This window comes from Arachis stenosperma, chromosome 2 (assembly GCF_014773155.1).
Source record: "Arachis stenosperma cultivar V10309 chromosome 2, arast.V10309.gnm1.PFL2, whole genome shotgun sequence".
Classification (NCBI taxonomy): Eukaryota; Viridiplantae; Streptophyta; class Magnoliopsida; order Fabales; family Fabaceae; genus Arachis; species Arachis stenosperma.
In genome coordinates, this window is record NC_080378.1 from 6,895,777 (window position 1) to 6,915,020 (window position 19,244).

Sequence of the window (19,244 nt, forward strand, 5' to 3'; positions counted from 1 at the left end):
TTTAGCAGTTGATGAGCGGATGATTTGTATACTTTTTGGCATTGTTTTTAGTATGTTTTTGATATGATCTAGTTAGTTTTTAGTATATTTTTATTAGTTTTTAGTTAAAATTCACTTTTCTGTACTTCACTATGAGTTTGTGTGTTTTTCTGTGATTTCAGGTATTTTCTGACTGAAATTGAGGGACCTGAGCAAAAATCTGATCCAGAGACTCAAAAGGACTGCAGATGCTGTTGGATTCTGACCTCCCTGCACTCGAAGTGGATTTTCTGGAGCTACAGAAGCCCAATTGGCGCGCTCTCAACGGCGTTGGAAAGTAGACATCCTGGGCTTTCCAGCAATATATGATAGTCCATACTTTGCCCAAGATTTGATGGCCCAAACCGGCGTTCAAAGTCACCTCAAGAAATCCCAGCGTTAAACGCTGGAACTGGCACCTAAATGGGAGTTAAACGCCCAAACTGGCACCAAAGCTGGCGTTTAACTCCAAGGAGAGTCTCTACACGAAAAAAGCTTCATTGCTCAGCCCAAGCACACACCAAGTGGGCCCGGAAGTGGATTTTTATGTCATTTACTCATCTATGTACTAGTTTTCTATAAGTAGGACCTTTTACTATTGTATTAGAACATCTTGGTAGCTATCTTTGAGTTTTATGCTATCTTAGATCATTGGGAGGCTGGCCATTCGGCCATGCCTAGACCTTATGCTTATGTATTTTCAACGGTGGAGTTTCTACACACCATAGATTAAGGTGTGGAGCTCTGCTGTACCTCGAGTATTAATGCAATTACTATTGTTCTTCCATTCAATTCCACTTGTTCTTTATCCAAGATATCACTTGTTCTTCAACATGATGAAGGTGATGATTGACGCCCATCACCATTCTCACCCATGAACAAGGTGACTGACAACCATTCTTGTTCTACAAGCATCTGAGGCTTAGTGAATATCTCTTGGATTCTTCGGAATCATCGTGGTATAGGCAGGACCTGATGGCGGCATTCAAGAGAATCCGGAAGGTCTAAACCTTGTCTGTGGTATTCTGAGTAGGATTCAATGATTGAATGACTGTGACGTGCTTCAAACCTGTAACCTATTGGGCGTTAGTGACAGACGCAAAAGAGTTATTCTATTCCGGTAGGGGAGGGAACCAAACCGGTGATTGGCAGCACTGTGACAGAGTGTGTGCATTAGCTTTCACTGCGCGGATGGGAGGTAGCTGCTGACAACAGTGAAACCTTACACGAGCTTGCCATGGAAAGGAGTAAGAAAGGGTTGGATGAAGGCATTAGGAAAGCAGAGAGACGGAAGGGAAGGCATCTTCATACACTTGTCTGAAGCTCTTACACCAATGATATACATAAGTATCACTATCCTTATCTTCTATGTTATTTTCGTTCATCATCATATATATTTGAGTTTGCCTGACTAAGATTTACAAGATGACCATAGCTTGCTTCAATACTAACAATCTCCGTGGGATCGACCCTTACTCACGTAAGGTTTATTACTTGGACGACCCAGTGCACTTGCTGGTTAGTTGTGCGAAGTTGTGTAATGCCATGGTATTGAGCCACCAAGTTCTTGGAGCCATTACCGGGGATTATTTGAGTTGTGAAAAAGTATTGTTCACAACTTCGCGCACCAAGTTTTTGGCGCCGTTGCCGGGGATTGTTCAAGTTTTGAGCAAGCTTTTGGTAACATCAGTGCCAAGATCCGGCAACAACATCAAATTTTTGGTGTTATTGCCCGGGATTGTTTAGGCTGTACAACTGACGGTTCATCTTGTTGCTTAGATTAGGTATTATATTTTTTTTTCGAAATTCTTGAAGATGAATTCTAGAGTTTCATGATGATTTGTTGAAATCTGGCTGGCTGAGAAGCCATGTCTAATCTGATTGGACCGAGGTTTCAACTTATCACCACAAGAGCTTGTTGATTCTCATCAATTTTGCTCTTGGAGCAGTGATCTGCTAAGATTTGGCTGACCTTTGGTCATGTCTAGTGTTTTGGACCGAAGCTTTCCTTGAAGGCTTGGCTGGCTGTGAAGCCATGTCTAATTCCTGGACCGGAGTCTTAGACTAGCATTGCGCTGATCCCTGGAATTCTAATCAAGGATTTTGATACCTTTTCCCACTTAATTTTCGAAAAACACAAAAAAAAATTACAAAATCATAAAACCAAAAAAATATTTGATGTTTCATGCTTAAGTCTAGTGTCTCATCTTAAGTTTGGTGTCAATTGCATGCATTCATGTGTCTTAAGGATCCTCAAGTGATTCTTGATGATTTTTGTATTCTAATCTTTGAATTCTATTGACTTGAAGCATTTTGTGTGTCTCATATGCATTCTCATATTGTTAGTGTCAGTAGTATACAAACTGCTAAGTTTGGTGTCTTGCATGCATTGTTATTTGATTTTAGTTGCATTTTGATTATTCCTTATTATTAAAAATCCAAAAATATTTTTAATTTGTGTCTTTTCAAGTCAATAATACAGAGAATTGAAGATTCAGAACATACTGCAGAGGAATCACACAGAAAAAGCTGGGCATTCAAAAATGCCCAGTGAAGAAGACAGACTGGCGTTTAAACGCCAGCCAGGGTGCCTGGTTGGGCGTTTAACGCCCAAAAGGGTAGTAGTTTGGGCGTTAAACGCCAGAATGTGCACCATTCTGGGCGTTTAACGCCAGGATGGTGCTAGGGGAAGATTTTGTTTTCAAAATCAATTTTTTTTTAAGTTTTCAAAGTTTTTCAAAATCAAATCTTTTTCAAATCATATCTTTTCAATCAAATGTTTTCAAAATCAATTTCTTTCCTTTTTCAAAGATACTTACTAACAATTAATGATTTGATTGAACATTTTTTGCCTTGAGGAAGGTTTTATGTTTGAATCATATCTTTTCTTGTTAGGCAAGTCATTAATTTTTAAAATCAAATCTTTTTAAAATTGTTTTCAAATCATATCTTTTCAATCATATCTTTTTAAAACCATAATTTTTCAATCACATCTTTTTCAAAATAAGTTTTCAATCATATCTTTTTGATTTCTAATTTAAAATCTTTTTCAAAAATTACTTGATTTCTTTTCCACTCTTATTTTCGAAAATCAATTAAGTGTTTTTCAAAATGTTTTCAAAATCTTTTACTTAAATTTTCGAAAATTACTTCCCTTCTTCTCACATCCTTCTATTTTTGGACTAACTCTATTCCTTAATGCAAAATTTGAACTCCATCTTCTTTGATAAGTTCGAATTTTCTACTTCTGTCTTCCATTTTTTTTTCCTCTGACACCTCAAGGAATCTCTATACTGTGACATAGAGGATTCCACATTTTCTTTTTCTCTTCTCTTTCATATGAGCAGGAGCAGAGACAAAGGCATTCTTGTTGAAGCTGACCCTGAACCTGAGAGGACCTTGAAGCGAAAGCTAAGAGAAGCCAAGGCACAACTCTCTTTAGAGCACCTGACCGAATTCTTCAAGGAAGAAGAACACATGGCAGCCGAAAACAACAACAATGCCAACAATGCAAGGAAGGTGCTAGGTGACTTTACTGCACCTACTCCTGATTTTTATGGGAGAAGCATCTCTATCCCTGCCATTGGAGCAAACAACTTTGAGCTTAAGCCTCAATTAGTTTCTCTAATGCAACAGAATTGCAAGTTCCATGGACTTCCAATGGAAGATCCTCATCAGTTTTTAGCTGAGTTCTTGCAAATCTGTGACACAGTCAAGACTAATGGGGTTAACCCTGAGGTCTATAGACTGATGCTATTCCCTTTTGCTGTGAGAGACAGAGCTAGAATATGGTTGGACTCCCAACCTAAAGAAAGCCTGGACTCTTGGGAAAAGCTAGTCAATGCCTTCTTGGCAAAGTTCTTTCCACCACAAAGATGGAGTAAGCTTAGAGTGGAAGTCCAAACCTTCAGACAGAAGGATGGAGAATCCCTCTATGAAGCTTGGGAAAGATACAAACAGTTAATCAGAAAATGTCCCTCTGACATGCTTTCTGAATGGAGCATCATAGGTATTTTCTATGATGGTCTCTCTGAACTATCCAAGATGTCTTTGGATAGCTCTGCTGGAGGATCTCTTCATCTGAAGAAGACGCCTACTGAGGCTCAAGAACTGATTGAAATGGTTGCACATAACCAATTCATGTACACTTCTGAAAGGAATCCTGTGAACAATGGGACTAGTCAGAAGAAAGGAGTTCTTGAAATTGACACTTTGAATGCCATTTTGGCTCAGAATAAAATATTGACTCAACAAGTCAATCTGATTTCTCAAAGTCTGTCTGGAATGCAAAATGCACCAAACAGTACTAAGGATGCTTCATCTGAGGAAGAAGCTTATGATCCTGAGAACCCTTTAGTGGAAGAGGTAAATTACCTGGGAGAACCCTATGGTAACACCTATAATTCTTCATGGAGAAATCACCCAAATCTCTCATGGAAGAATCAAGAGAGACCTCAACAAGGTTTCAATAATAATGGTGGAAGAAACAGGTTTAACAATGGTAAACCTTTTCCATCATTTTCTCAGCAACAGACAGAGAGCTCTAAGCAGAATACCTCTGACTTGGCAACCATGGTCTCTGATCTAATCAAAACCATTCAAAGTTTCATGACTGAAACTAGATCCTCCATTAGGAATTTGGAAGGACAAGTGGGTCAGCTGAGCAAGAAAATTACTGAACTTCCCCCAAGCACTCTCCCAAGTAACACTGAAGAAAATCCAAAAGGAGAGTGCAAAGCCATAAATATGGCCGAATTCTGGGAGGAAGAAGAGGCAGTGAACGCCACTGAGGAAGGCCTCACTGGACGTCCACTGGCCTCCAATGAGTTCCCCAATGAGGAACCTTGGGAATCTAAGGCTCAAACTGAGACCATAGAGATTCCCTTGGACTTATTACTGCCTTTCATGAGCTCTGATGAGTGTTCTTCCTCTGAAGAGGAGGAGTATGTCACTGAGGAGCAAGTTGCTAAATACCTTGGAGCAATCATGAAGCTGAATGACAAGTTATTTGGAAATGAGACTTGGGAGGATGAACCCCCTTTGCTCACCAAAGAACTGGATAACTTGTCTAGGCAGCAATTGCCTCAAAAGAGACAGGATCCTGGGAAGTTTTCTATACCTTGTACCATAGGCACCATGACCTTCAAGAAGGCCTTGTGTGACTTGGGGTCAAGTATAAACCTCATGCCCCTCTCTGTAATGGAGAAATTAGGGATCTTTGAGGTGCAAGCTGCAAAAATCTCACTAGAGATGGCAGACAACTCAAGAAAACAAGCCTATGGACTTGTAGAGGATGTTCTGGTTAAGGTTGAAGACCATTACATTCCTACTGATTTCATAGTCCTAGAGACTAGGAAGTGCATGGATGAATCAATCATCCTTGGCAGACCCTTCCTAGCCATAGCAAGGGCTGTGATTGATGTTGATAGAGGAGAGTTGATCATTCAAGTGAATGAAGAATCCTTGGTGTTTAAGGCCCAAGGATATCCCTCTGTCATCATGGAGAAGAAGCATGAAGAGCTTCTCTCAAAACAGAGCCAAACAGAGCCCCCACAGTCAGACTCTAAGTTTGGTGTTGGGAGGCCACAATCAAACTCTAAGTTTGGTGTTGGGAAGTTCCAACACGGTTCTGAGCATCTCTGAGGCTCCATGAGAGTCCTCTGTCAAGCTAATGACAGTAAAGAAGCGCTTGTTGGGAGGCAACCCAATGTTTTATAATTAATTATTTTCTTTTGTTATTTTATCTTTTTTGTAGGTTGATGATCATAAGAAGTCACAAAAACAATGAAAAAAGCAAAAACAAAATGAAAAACAGGAAGAAAAACAGCACACCCTGGAGGAAGATGCTGCTGCCGTTCAAACGCCAGTCAGCCTAGCAGTTGGGCGTTTAACGCCCAGTCTGGCACCCTTCTGGGCGTTTAACGCCAGAAAGGGGCACCAGACTGGCGTTAAACGCCAGTAAAGGGCAAAAACCTGGCGTTAAACGCCAGGAATGGGCACCAGCCCGGCGTTTAACGCCAGAAAAGGCTCAAAACGTGGATTTTGATGCCATTTGGTGCAAGGATGCCTTTTCCTTGACACTACAGGATCTGTGGACCCCACAGGACCCTACCATCACTCTCTCTCTTCTTCCCCCATTCCCCAATCACCTCAACACCTCTTCCCCAAAAAACCCCTCACCTATCAAATCTCATCTTTCTCTTCACCACTCACATCCATCCTTCATAAAACCCCACCAACCTCACCCTTCAAATTCAAACCACTTTCCCTCCTAAAACACCCTCATATGGCCGAACCCTCATTCCCCTCTTTCCTATATAAACCCCTCTTTCCCCTTCATTTTCCCACTACCTAAACACCACCATCTCCCTCTTCCTCATTTCTTCTTCTTCTACTCTCTTCTTTCTTCTTTTGCTCGAGGACGAGCAAACATTTTAAGTTTGGTGTGGTGAAAGCGTTGCTTTTTCATTTTTCCATAACCATTTATGGCATCCAAGGCCGGAGAAACCTCTAGAAAGAGGAAAGGGAAGGCAAAGGCTTCCACCTCCGAGTCATGGGAGATGGATAGATTCCTCTCAAGGGTGCATCAAGACCACTTCTATGAAGTTGTGGCCTTGAAGAAGGTGATCCCCGAAGTCCCCTTTTCACTCAAGAAGGGTGAATATCCGGAGATCCGCCATGAGATCCGAAGAAGAGGTTGGGAAGTACTTACCAACCCCATTCAACAAGTCGGAATCTTGATGGTTCAAGAGTTCTATGCCAATGCATGGATCACCAAGAACCATAACCAAAGTGTGAACCCGGATCCAAAGAATTATCTTACTATGGTTCGGGGGAAATACTTGGATTTTAGTCCGGAAAGTGTGAGGGTGGCGTTCAACTTGCCTATGATGCATGGAGATGAGCATCCTTACACTAGAAGGGTCAACTTTGATCAAAGGTTGGACCAAGTCCTCACAGTCATATGTGAAGAGGGCGCACAATGGAAGCAAGATTCAAGAGGAAAGCCGGTCCAATTGAGAAGGCATGACCTCAAACCCGTGGCTAGAGGATGGTTAGAGTTCATACAACGCTCAATCATTCCCACTAGCAACCGGTCCGAAGTTACCATAGACCGGGCTATCATGATCCATAGCATCATGATTGGAGAAGAAATAGAGGTTCATGAGGTTATAGCCCAAGAACTCTATAGGGTGGCGGACAAGACCTCTACCTTGGCAAGGTTAGCCTTTCCTCACCTCATTTGTCACCTCTGTTATTCAGTGGGAGTTGACATAGAGGGAGACATCACCATTGATGAGGACAAGCCCATCACTAAGAAAAGGATGGAGTACACAAGAGATCCCACTCATCATGAGATCCCTGAGATTCCTCAAGGGATGAATTTTCCTCCACAAGACTATTGGGGGCAACTAAACACCTCCCTAGGAGAGTTGAGTTCCAATATGGGACAACTAAGGGTGGAGCACCAAGAACACTCCATTCTCCTCCATGAAATTAGAGAAGAACAAAGAATCATGAGAGAGGAGCAACAAAGGCAAGGAAGAGACATTGAGGAGCTCAAGCACTCCATAGGATCTTCAAAAGCAAGGAAGAGCCGCCATCACTAAGGTGGACCCATTCCTTGATTTCCTTGTTCTTTATTCCTTTGTTTTTCGAATTTTAGTGCTTTATGTTATCCATGCTTGTGTCTTATGATCATTAGTGTCTTAGTGTCTATGCCTTAAAGTTATGAATGTCCTATGAATCCATCACCTTTCTTGAATAAAAATGTGCTTAATTGAAAAAGGAAGAATTGCATGAATTTTGAATTTTATAATAGTTTAATTATTTTGATGTGGTGGCAATATTTTTGTTCTCTGAATGTATGCTTAAACAGTGCATATGTATCTTGAATTTGTGGTTCATGAATGTTGGCTCTTGAAAGAATGATGAAAAAGGAGACATGTTATTGAGGATCTGAAAAATCAATAAAATGATTCTTGAAGCAAGAAAAAGCATTGCTATTCAAAAAAAAAAAAAAACCGAAAAAAAAAGAAAACGAAAAAATAATAATAAGAGTTGTGATCCAAGGCAAATAAGAGTGTGCTTAAGAACCCTGAACACCTCTAATTGGGGACTTTAGCAAAGCTAAGTCACAATCTGAAAAGGTTCACCCAATTATGTGTCTGTGGCATGTATGTATCCGGTGGTAATACTGGAAAGACAGAGTGCTTTGGGCCACAGCCAAGACTCAATAAATAGCTATGTTCAAGAATCATCATACTTTACTAGGAGAATCATTAACACTATCTGGATTCTAAGTTCCTAAAGAAGCCAACCATTCTGAATTTCAAAGGATAGATTGAGATGCCAAAACTGTTCAGAGGCAAAAAGTTAAAAGCCCCGCTCATCTAATTAATACTGATCTTCACAGATGTTTTTGGAATTCATTGCATATTCTCTTCCTTTTATCTTATTTGATTTTCAGTTGCTTGGGGACAAGCAACAATTTAAGTTTGGTGTTGTGATGAGCGGATGATTTGTATACTTTTTGGCATTGTTTTTAGTATGTTTTTGATATGATCTAGTTAGTTTTTAGTATATTTTTATTAGTTTTTAGTTAAAATTCACTTTTCTGGACTTCACTATGAGTTTGTGTGTTTTTCTGTGATTTCAGGTATTTTCTGGCTGAAATTGAGGGACCTGAGCAAAAATCTGATCCAGAGACTCAAAAGGACTGCAGATGCTGTTGGATTCTGACCTCCCTGCACTCGAAGTGGATTTTCTGGAGCTACAGAAGCCCAATTGGCGCGCTCTCAACGGCGTTGGAAAGTAGACATCCTGGGCTTTCCAGCAATATATGATAGTCCATACTTTGCCCAAGATTTGATGGCCCAAACCGGCGTTCAAAGTCACCTCAAGAAATCCCAGCGTTAAACGCTGGAACTGGCACCTAAATGGGAGTTAAACGCCCAAACTGGCACCAAAGCTGGCGTTTAACTCCAAGGAGAGTCTCTACACGAAAAAAGCTTCATTGCTCAGCCCAAGCACACACCAAGTGGGCCCGGAAGTGGATTTTTATGTCATTTACTCATCTATGTACTAGTTTTCTATAAGTAGGACCTTTTACTATTGTATTAGAACATCTTGGTAGCTATCTTTGAGTTTTATGCTATCTTAGATCATTGGGAGGCTGGCCATTCGGCCATGCCTAGACCTTATGCTTATGTATTTTCAACGGTGGAGTTTCTACACACCATAGATTAAGGTGTGGAGCTCTGCTGTACCTCGAGTATTAATGCAATTACTATTGTTCTTCCATTCAATTCCACTTGTTCTTTATCCAAGATATCACTTGTTCTTCAACATGATGAAGGTGATGATTGACGCCCATCACCATTCTCACCCATGAACAAGGTGACTGACAACCATTCTTGTTCTACAAGCATCTGAGGCTTAGTGAATATCTCTTGGATTCTTCGGAATCATCGTGGTATAGGCAGGACCTGATGGCGGCATTCAAGAGAATCCGGAAGGTCTAAACCTTGTCTGTGGTATTCTGAGTAGGATTCAATGATTGAATGACTGTGACGTGCTTCAAACCTGTAACCTATTGGGCGTTAGTGACAGACGCAAAAGAGTTATTCTATTCCGGTAGGGGAGGGAACCAAACCGGTGATTGGCAGCACTGTGACAGAGTGTGTGCATTAGCTTTCACTGCGCGGATGGGAGGTAGCTGCTGACAACAGTGAAACCTTACACGAGCTTGCCATGGAAAGGAGTAAGAAAGGGTTGGATGAAGGCATTAGGAAAGCAGAGAGACGGAAGGGAAGGCATCTTCATACACTTGTCTGAAGCTCTTACACCAATGATATACATAAGTATCACTATCCTTATCTTCTATGTTATTTTCGTTCATCATCATATATATTTGAGTTTGCCTGACTAAGATTTACAAGATGACCATAGCTTGCTTCAATACTAACAATCTCCGTGGGATCGACCCTTACTCACGTAAGGTTTATTACTTGGACGACCCAGTGCACTTGCTGGTTAGTTGTGCGAAGTTGTGTAATGCCATGGTATTGAGCCACCAAGTTCTTGGAGCCATTACCGGGGATTATTTGAGTTGTGAAAAAGTATTGTTCACAATTTCGCGCACCAGCAGTTAACCCGAGATTTAACATAATGGCTGAACAAATAATAATACATTTCAAAATTTGTCATCCAATTTTTTTGGATATAAGTTGACTCCGAATACAATACACTTAAACCAAAGTTGTGTTCTATTCATAATTCATAAGCATTTTAGTCTTTGCTACTTTTCCTTCTCAGCACCTAAACCATATGTAAAATAGAAAAAATAATTGGTTTCCAAAAATCTTCAATGCAATTTACTTACACTTTGTTGTGCAGTTTTTGATAGGACTTAACAATAGCATGATTCTTTGGGTTTACAGGTCCAAAGATTCATGAATTATAATTTAAACACAACATAATAATCCAACACTATTATGTAACAATACTCTAAACTCAAAAAATGAGTTTTGTAGTCTTCCTTTACTAATGGTAGTTATTTACACTTTTTCGGCACATGAATAGTAGAGAATATAACTCTGAAAAAAATTGTCGCAAAAATGCTATTTTGTTAAAGTATATCACACACCAAAAAATGAAATATCCTAGAAACAAATAAAAGATTAACATAAAAACAAAGATGCCCCAAATTTAAATCTTAAAGAATTTGACTATCCCATTAGGCGTGGTGTCAGGTCTTCGCATGACGTAAACGGTGGTGGCGGCGGCACATCGTCCCTTGGGGTTGTAGTCACTATCCGCTTCGTACGCACCCCTAGCAACAATTGTAAACCCCGAGTAATTAGTAAATAATTAATCAATAAATTAATTATTTTTCTAACAAATTAGAAAATGGAATTTTATAGTTTAATGAGATAGAAAAAATTAAAATAAGAATTTTAATACTAATTTTATAAGATTTGACCTAAAATTGGACTAAACAGATCAAACCGAACGAACTTGGCTTGAACCGAGCCCCAGGCCCAATATATATAAGGCCATTTCAGCCTCTTTCTTCCTCGTAATCATACGAGGCACGCTGGTGGGGGTAAAGGGAGGAGAAAAGGAAAACCCCAAACCCTAACTTCAATTTCAGTTCCACATAACTTTTCGCACCGAGCTCAAATTGTTGCACCGTTTGTGGCCACGCGATCAGCGCGTCGAGCTCTACAATGCCCATAAACTTATTCCAGAGGTAAGCTACATTTTCCTTTTCAATTTCCTCTTTTTCAATTTTGAATTCAATGTGTAATTATGTTGGATTTTGCTTGAATTCGGTGTTTAGGTTCGAATTAACTCACAGGTATTGTCGGGTTTTGACTCAATTCTCTGTTGGTAAGGTGAGGATAACTCTAACCCTTGTGAGATCTGAATTCAAGTGTGAATTATATTGATTTATTAATGTTCATTGGTATTAGAATGAGTTGTGATGTTAATTGAGGCTTGTTGATGGAATTGGGGGTATCAGAAAGCTGGATGTTGAGCTGAGGTAGCTGAGTTTTCTGTTTGGGATGTAATTTTGGAACCTTGGAATTTGTGGGACGGTGCTAGTTGAGGCGTTTCAGAAATTACAAGGAATCGGTCAAGGTATGGTTTAGGTTTCTCATATTTAATATGTAATGTTCTGGGAAAACTTAGGCTAGACGACCGTAGGATAGGTTGGAACGTATGAATATGTTTAATGTTCAGTGACCTTTGTTGGATAAATGATGTTTTGATGATGATAAGTGTATGTATATATGTTGATTAGGTGAATAAGAACCTCGTTGATGCATGATATTGTTAAATTGAGAAATGGTAGGATGTCGTGTTGACGGTTGTAGGAATGGTAAAGTTAGCTTTAAATGAAAGGGAGGCTGTGGTAATTAAATTGGTATATGGTAATATTAAGCATGTGTAATGAAAGTTGAAATTAGGTTTGGTTGTATGGAAAATGAAGGTTGATTGTTGAAGACGAAGTGTGATATCTATAATTATATATATAATGAGCTAAGTGTATGTTGATTGGAATGTGGAAGTTTTACTTGATTAAAAGGGTTGAAGTAAGGATGTGATAGATTTTAGAGCTGTGATATGGTATGTCTTGGTATTGATTATGAACATAGAGTGTTGGTTTTGAATGATGAGTTGATGAAAATAAAGGTTAGAGCATTTTTGTGTTAAATTGATTTTTGGCCGAACTTTAGCAAGCCATAACTCGGCTTACAAATCCCCAAATAGTTTCAAACTTATTTTATATAAAATTGGGTACGTGAAGTTTACATTATTCGAAGAACGGAAGAAAAATGATTTAAAATGAAAAAGTTATACGCATCGGAAGTTCGGAATGCAAACTGAAAATTCTGCAGCATTTAGCATTTTTGCTGTTCTGCATAAGCTTGCATATGCGACCATCTACACGCGACGCGACCAACCTTTTTGGGTTGGAAATCTCGCGTATGCGAGCAAGGTGCTTGCATACGCGAGGAAGGAAAAAGTGCGTTCACGCGTACCTGTGACCCACACTTGCGCGTGACTTTTCAGTAAGGCACTCCCACGCGTACCCCTGTTTCAGTGAAAATGGATTTTGTATTTTAAAGCTCAAATTCGAACCTCTAAACTTCTATTTTTATTCCCTTGGCCCTAGATCTTGTTAGTAAGTCTAGTAATAGGAAGAAGTTAGGAAGTGGTGGTAACTTGGAGATGAAGTAAAGGTTGAAAATGATGAGATTAAGCTATGAGAAGAAAGGTTACTTGGAAGTAAAAGAATGTCTAGAATAATTGAACTGAGATGTTAATGATGAGATTGGGGATTGCTATGTGTGGTCAGAATGGTCGAGATATGTGTGTGGCCGAAATGGTCGAGATGTGTGTGGCCGGAATGGTCGAGATGTGTGTGTGGCCAGAATGGTCGAGAGGGCAAGATTTGGGTGCGATCCCACTTGCTCGATAACTTGAAAAATGTATTCAAATAACAGGTTGAGGACAGAAGTTCCCTCTCTTGTCATGATGAGGGTGTGGGAAAAGTGGAAAAGCACTCTCATTCGTATCGTTTTCCCCACATTCTTCTCTGGTTGCAAGGTGGAAAGGCACGCTCCTTCGATGTGGAAATGCACTCTCCTTTGTATCCTTTCCAGGAGAAGATGGAAAGGCACACTCCTTCGATGTGGAAAGGCACTCTCCTTTTTTTATGGTCCTCTTGGAGATGCGCAACCTAGAGACTAATGTCTGGGTTAGCTACCAGATGTGTCGGATTCTGCCAAAGTAAACAACACGTGATCTCACGGCTAGTAGGATAGACATGCATCATGTTGCATTTGTTTGCTTTGTTTGGGTGTGCATAATTGTTTTGGTTTTCTTATCTAATAAATTCTGCTTAACTGATAACTGTGATACTTGTTTTAACTGTTCTTTAAATGTGTTTGCCTTATATTTGCTTGTGTTTGTGATTGTCTTTCTGTTTGAGTACCTTGGTAGGGGACGGGTGATAACATTGATTTGATTTGGAATGGGCCAGAGGCCGGGTTGAGTTTATTTGGGCCGGAGGCCGTATTGGTTTGATTTGGGCTGTAGGTCGTGACTGGTTAGGTCAGTGGCAAGGGTTAGAGTTGAATGAGACAGTGAGTGGATTGTAATTTGAGAGATTAATAAGTTAGGATTGAGTTAGAACCTTAAGAACCTTGGATATCTACCCCTGCTTATTATGGTTTCTGTTTTAGTTCTTTAAGAATTATAATATGAGTGTCAGCGTTCTAGGATTGCCTCTGGCATTCTCAGGACCTTATATCTTATGTGCGTGGCACCTTTACCATGCTGAGAACCTCCAGTTCTCATCCCATACTATGTTGTGTTTTTGAGATGCAGGTCGAGAGGCACCTCGTTAGGCGTCTGGAGCTTCTGAAGCGAAGTGGTTTCTTTTGGGGTGTCTTTTAATCTTTTGATATATGTATATATAAATTCTCCTCTGATAAACTTGTTTATTTGCTCCTTATAGAGGTTTATGAAGAATTAGGGTTTTATGTATGTATTTTGGGTTTCAGATTTTGTATATAAGTATGTAAATATTCTCCTGCCAGCCTTAGCTTCGCAGGCTGAGTTAGGAGCTTGTTATTTTGTACTTTTGACCCTCTATTCCTACTTTCTGTTTACTATACTTATGAATTTTAGGTTTTCTCGCACCTAAGTTTTCCGTTTATCTGAGCATTACGACTTTTGTTATAAACTTTTCTTCACAGGCTCCTCAGTATAATTTCCTTTCGATTACTATCGTTATTTTATATATATATATATATATTCCTTCTAGAGGTCGTAATACATTGCCACCTCAGCTTTATGACTTAAGCATAAGACTCCGTGTGGTAGGGTGTTACAATAATCACATCGACATCCATAACGAATGCGTTGCTCACCGGCAGCTGCGAAAGCGCCACTAGCACTAGCCATAACGAGTCTCTCATCTGTAAACGCCAGTGGGATCTCCGCTGGTAACCCAAATAGAGCGTAGCGGTGATTGCTGCGTCGATTAAGAAACCCACCAGACCTGCTAAGAACTTGTCTTGCGAAGAAACTTCCATGGAAACATAGAAGTACTAGCTATTGGAGGGTGGAAACAGATCGTTCAAAACCGATCTAATAAAATCAAAAAGCATGTTTTTCACTGTAATACAAAAATATTCTCAATACATAAGGCATAGCAAAATCGAAAAAATTAAAAAAAATCAAATTCTCAGCAAATAAGTTCAGAATTCAATTCAAATGTGATACAAATTCAAGTTAATAATAATACAAATTCAATTCTAAACCCTATTATAAAACTACATAATTCTACTTTAACTTTTATATCCATCATCCCTCAAAAACCCGATTATAAAACTTCTAAATTTACACATTACTTAAAAAATTTATTGGATGATTAAAATTATCAGCATAATGCACAAATGATATTTATATGTTGTTGTTATATGGGAAGCAGATGAATCAGAAGCTATCCCTAACACTCAAAATAAAACGACAAGTCCTAACTGAAGGATCTCTAGAAGTAACTACACCAAGACCATCAAACCTTCAAGCAGAAATTGATAAATTAAAACCAAGTTATGAAGAGAAACTGCAACATACCAAGAGAAATTGTGGGGAAAGGGGGCGGAGACGACTGCGAGCGAAATGAAGGCGTGGGACTGACTGCGAGACGGTGACGAGACAGGGAGGGATGAAGACAAATCCCGGGACCTGCTGCGTCTGCCGCCAGCGACGACGATTGTAGGAATGGCGCACGATTGCAATTGAGTGCTAGACCGGAGAGAGTGAGAGATACCAGAGCCATGAGAGCGACAATGAAGAGAGCACGACATCGGAGACACTGAGAGAGACCAGAGCCGAGAGAGGGAGAGAGCTTGGGCGGGAGAGCACGCAGTGAGCCACAGAGCTCGAGTTTGACGTTGAGGAAGGAAACTTAGGATTAATGAACGACGTCGTTCTTGCAAATTAAAAGAAGGAAAAAAATAAAGAGGAAAATACTAAATCGGTACCCAAAATATTTTGGTGCTGACAAAATGGTAACTGACTTTTGTTATTGACAAAGTAGTCCTTGAAAAATTTAAAATTTGACAAATGTACCCCCGAACTCGCCGGAGCACATCTCCGACGAGCACGATGTTGGCATGGCCATCGTATTCTGGTGACCTGATAACTCCCCAACCCAAACCCTAATCCCTCCCTTCCTCCCCTCTCTCCCTCTCTAACGCACTCCCCTTTCCCAACGCAACCTCCTTTCCCTCCTTTAAAGGTGAATCCACAATATCATCATCATGTGGTGGCTGCAACATCACCAATGGAGGCTTCACACCTTTGATGCCCCTATCATCACCACCATTATTAACATTATGTTGAGCAAGTTGTTGAAAGTTTAGATTTTTTAGCCTAACATCAACATTGAAGCTAACCCCAGATTCAGTTTTAGGTGGAATTAGAAGTGAGACTTAGTGTTCATGTCCTTCGTTAACAACATGGAGGTTGATGATGTTCTTGTTGGTGACAGAAGAAGGAGAAAGGTGAGACCTTTGGGCTTGTTCCTAAGCTGCAGTTGGAAAAGAAAAGTCTTCGAGTCCAAAGATATCGAGGGTGCGGAAGATGGGGGTCAAATTCGCCATCATCGATGACCTTGACCCTGAAGCTTTTTTTGCTATTCAAAGAAAGAGAAAGATCAATGGAGGAAGAGGTGAAAAAAGAGGGGACTTCGTAAGTGATGTTCTACATGGTGTTGCAGCGATTGAGTTGTGGTTTCAAGCACTTACCATGTATCTTCATTATTGGTCTCTGTGAAAGCTCAAAGCTCTGTTCTAAGCTAAAACAGAGGATGTCAGAAAGAGAAAGAAGAAGAGAGAGATGGCAAATCGGCAGAAAAAATATAAGAACAATGGTGTAAACTGTGTCGGAAAGGGAGAGAGTGCGTTGGGGAAGGTGAGGGAGGCTACATTGGGGAGGGGGAGATCAGAGTGCGTTAGAGAGGGGAGTGTGTTTGGGGGTGGGGGGGAGAGATTAGGGTTTGGGCTGGGGGTTGCCAGGTCACCAGAACATGCTGAAGATGTGTTCCGACGAGTTCGGGGATACGTTTGTCAAATTTTAAAATCTTTCAGGGATCATTTTATCAATAACAAAAATCAGATACCATTTTGCCAGCGCCAAAATCTTTCGAGTACCAATTTAGTATTTACCTCAAAAATAAAACATGACCCAGTCTGATTATGTAAATGGGCCGGATTGAACCGAATCTAATAATTATGGTCTGGACAATTAAATTTATTGATATTATTATAAAAGATCGATTTTTTCTGATTTTTAATCTCTTAATTATTAAACAATTTATTAAATACATCCAATCATAGTTTGACATTTAAGCATTTTAAAAAAAAAAGTGTTTTAAAACTATTTGACGAGAGTATCTCTTTATTTTTATGGATTGACAGGTCTCATCTTATTTTTGAACTAATTTTGATGAAACAAGAGGAGAGGCTATAAAATATGAATACTTCACTAAGTTATTATATTTATGTATTGAATATATTTTAAATATGATATTTGTTCGATATACGTAATATCAATAAAATATTAAAATATTATTATATTTTATATTTTATATTATAAAATTTTAAATTTCATATAATCACATATTTTATATCGTGTCGTATTCTATATCCATACTAGCATTCCTATAGGTGAGGACATCCGCTTAGACTTGCATACAAATGATATAACATTGAACAATGAACACTATACTATATTAAATAGTAAATACGCATCCAAAATTATTTTCAACAATTTTTTAAATTAATAAAATATATATTAAAATAAAAAGGTGTTTGTCGAGTAATTTTAAACACACTATTAGGTCATCTGGTACAATAAACACTAAATTTAACCAAGTATATATATCGTCATATATAACATTTTGTATGTTACGTTGTACATTATTGCATTTAGACAAACATTAAACCTGAAGTAAGGCATACCTTTTTAGTTTTACCGCAAGAAATAACACAAAAAAATAAATTGAGGCGTAGAAACTAAATTTACACTATTTATAACTTAAAAATAAAGCCAAAATAAATAGAAAAAAATTAAAAGGTACAAAATATTAGATATATAATTATCCTTTTTCCTTTCTCTATCATCTTAGGTTTAAAAAAATAATTTCATAATAGAAGAGAAAATAAATAAAAAAAGGAAGATATATCAAAATGAATAAACTTACTAGATTTATTTATAGTTTCGGTGACAGAGGCCATGAATGTGATAGCAGTGGTGACCACAACATTAGTATTGGAGTTTTAACGATGGTAAAAAACTGATTTATTGATACTGAAGTTAACAGAGAAGAATAATTTTAGAAAAAAAATTGCTATTTGAAATATTAAAAATGACTTTAATATTAGTAAGCAAAATAATTCTTTATACTCCATTTAATGTTTGTATCTGTTATAAAATGCACCGTACTTAAAAATTTCTTAAGTTTGCGTAAATTTTTATATAATTTTTATATGTTTTTTTTTTATTTTTAAATATTAAATTTTAAAATTTTAAATTATAAAAATTTTAATATTATATTATAATTTTTTTTAAAATATTTAATCCGATAAAAAAAGAAATATAAATGATCATATGTGTTTGCAAATGCAATTTCAAACTCAATTTTAAGGAAGCAGTGTTATTTATTTTATTTGAAGAATTATATTAAAAAGCTGCTATATAGTTTTTGAAGGCGTACGTGGCATGGTCCCATCCCATGTGCTGTATAAATTGACAATTAGTGGCACTTTAGCCTGGATAAAATTGAACGTTCAGTTTTGACTCTTTAGAGCAGAGACAATGTTAGAAAAAAACAATTTTGTAAAATTCTAGTTTGACAACTACTAGTCAAGTAATATTAAATGTAGTTTTCAACAAAAAAATATTAAAAGCCAAAATATTATATTTTAAAATGTTGCTAAGATTTATTCTAATTTCCTTGATCTTATAATTAATTTATAATTATATTATATATATACTAAAAATTAACTATTATGTATTTGTATATAAATACATATAATTTAACTTAATTTTTTGTATATATATATACCTTATGAAATGCGGATACTTTGCTGAGTTATTGCGTTCACGTATTAGACACATTTCGGACACGATATTTATCGATATTCGTCCGACATACGTGTTTGTTGTGTTTGACCGTATCTTAATAAAGAATAAAAAATTCTTTCCAAAACACACTTAGACATAATTAAATACCGTCACATATTAGTGTATTTAGTCTTACTCTTCGCAATATGCTTTAAATAAATATTTTAAAATAGAAAAATTAAAATAATAGTTAAAATTTCTTATAATACAATCAAGTACAAATAAGTAAGGCACTATAAATGAATATGTTAACCTAATGCTATATAGAGCTAGATAATAAGAAAGTAAGAGGATAAGCTCTAAACATGGACACTAACAAATTTAGTGTATTGTCTAACAAAATGCCAATGCTAGAAGGGAGTATCCAATGTGAAAAATGACAACCAACAATTAAATGCTATGAGTTATAATATTTACAGGGTGAATTTGTTGAAGATTTAAATGAATGCATCCGGGATATATGTCAGGATTTACAAGATACCATCCGAATGTTTTTCTTTTACAGGCTAGAGTTG

General features: G+C 38.1%; 1 non-coding gene across 1 annotated transcript; it reads right to left on the minus strand.

The window, feature by feature from the left end:
* Nucleotides 1-3,900: 3,900 nt before the first annotated feature.
* On the minus strand, nucleotides 3,901-4,008 carry LOC130963956 (small nucleolar RNA R71). Its single transcript, XR_009080071.1, has one exon. It is a non-coding gene; the product is annotated as a small nucleolar RNA R71 (small nucleolar RNA).
* Nucleotides 4,009-19,244: the final 15,236 nt, after the last annotated feature.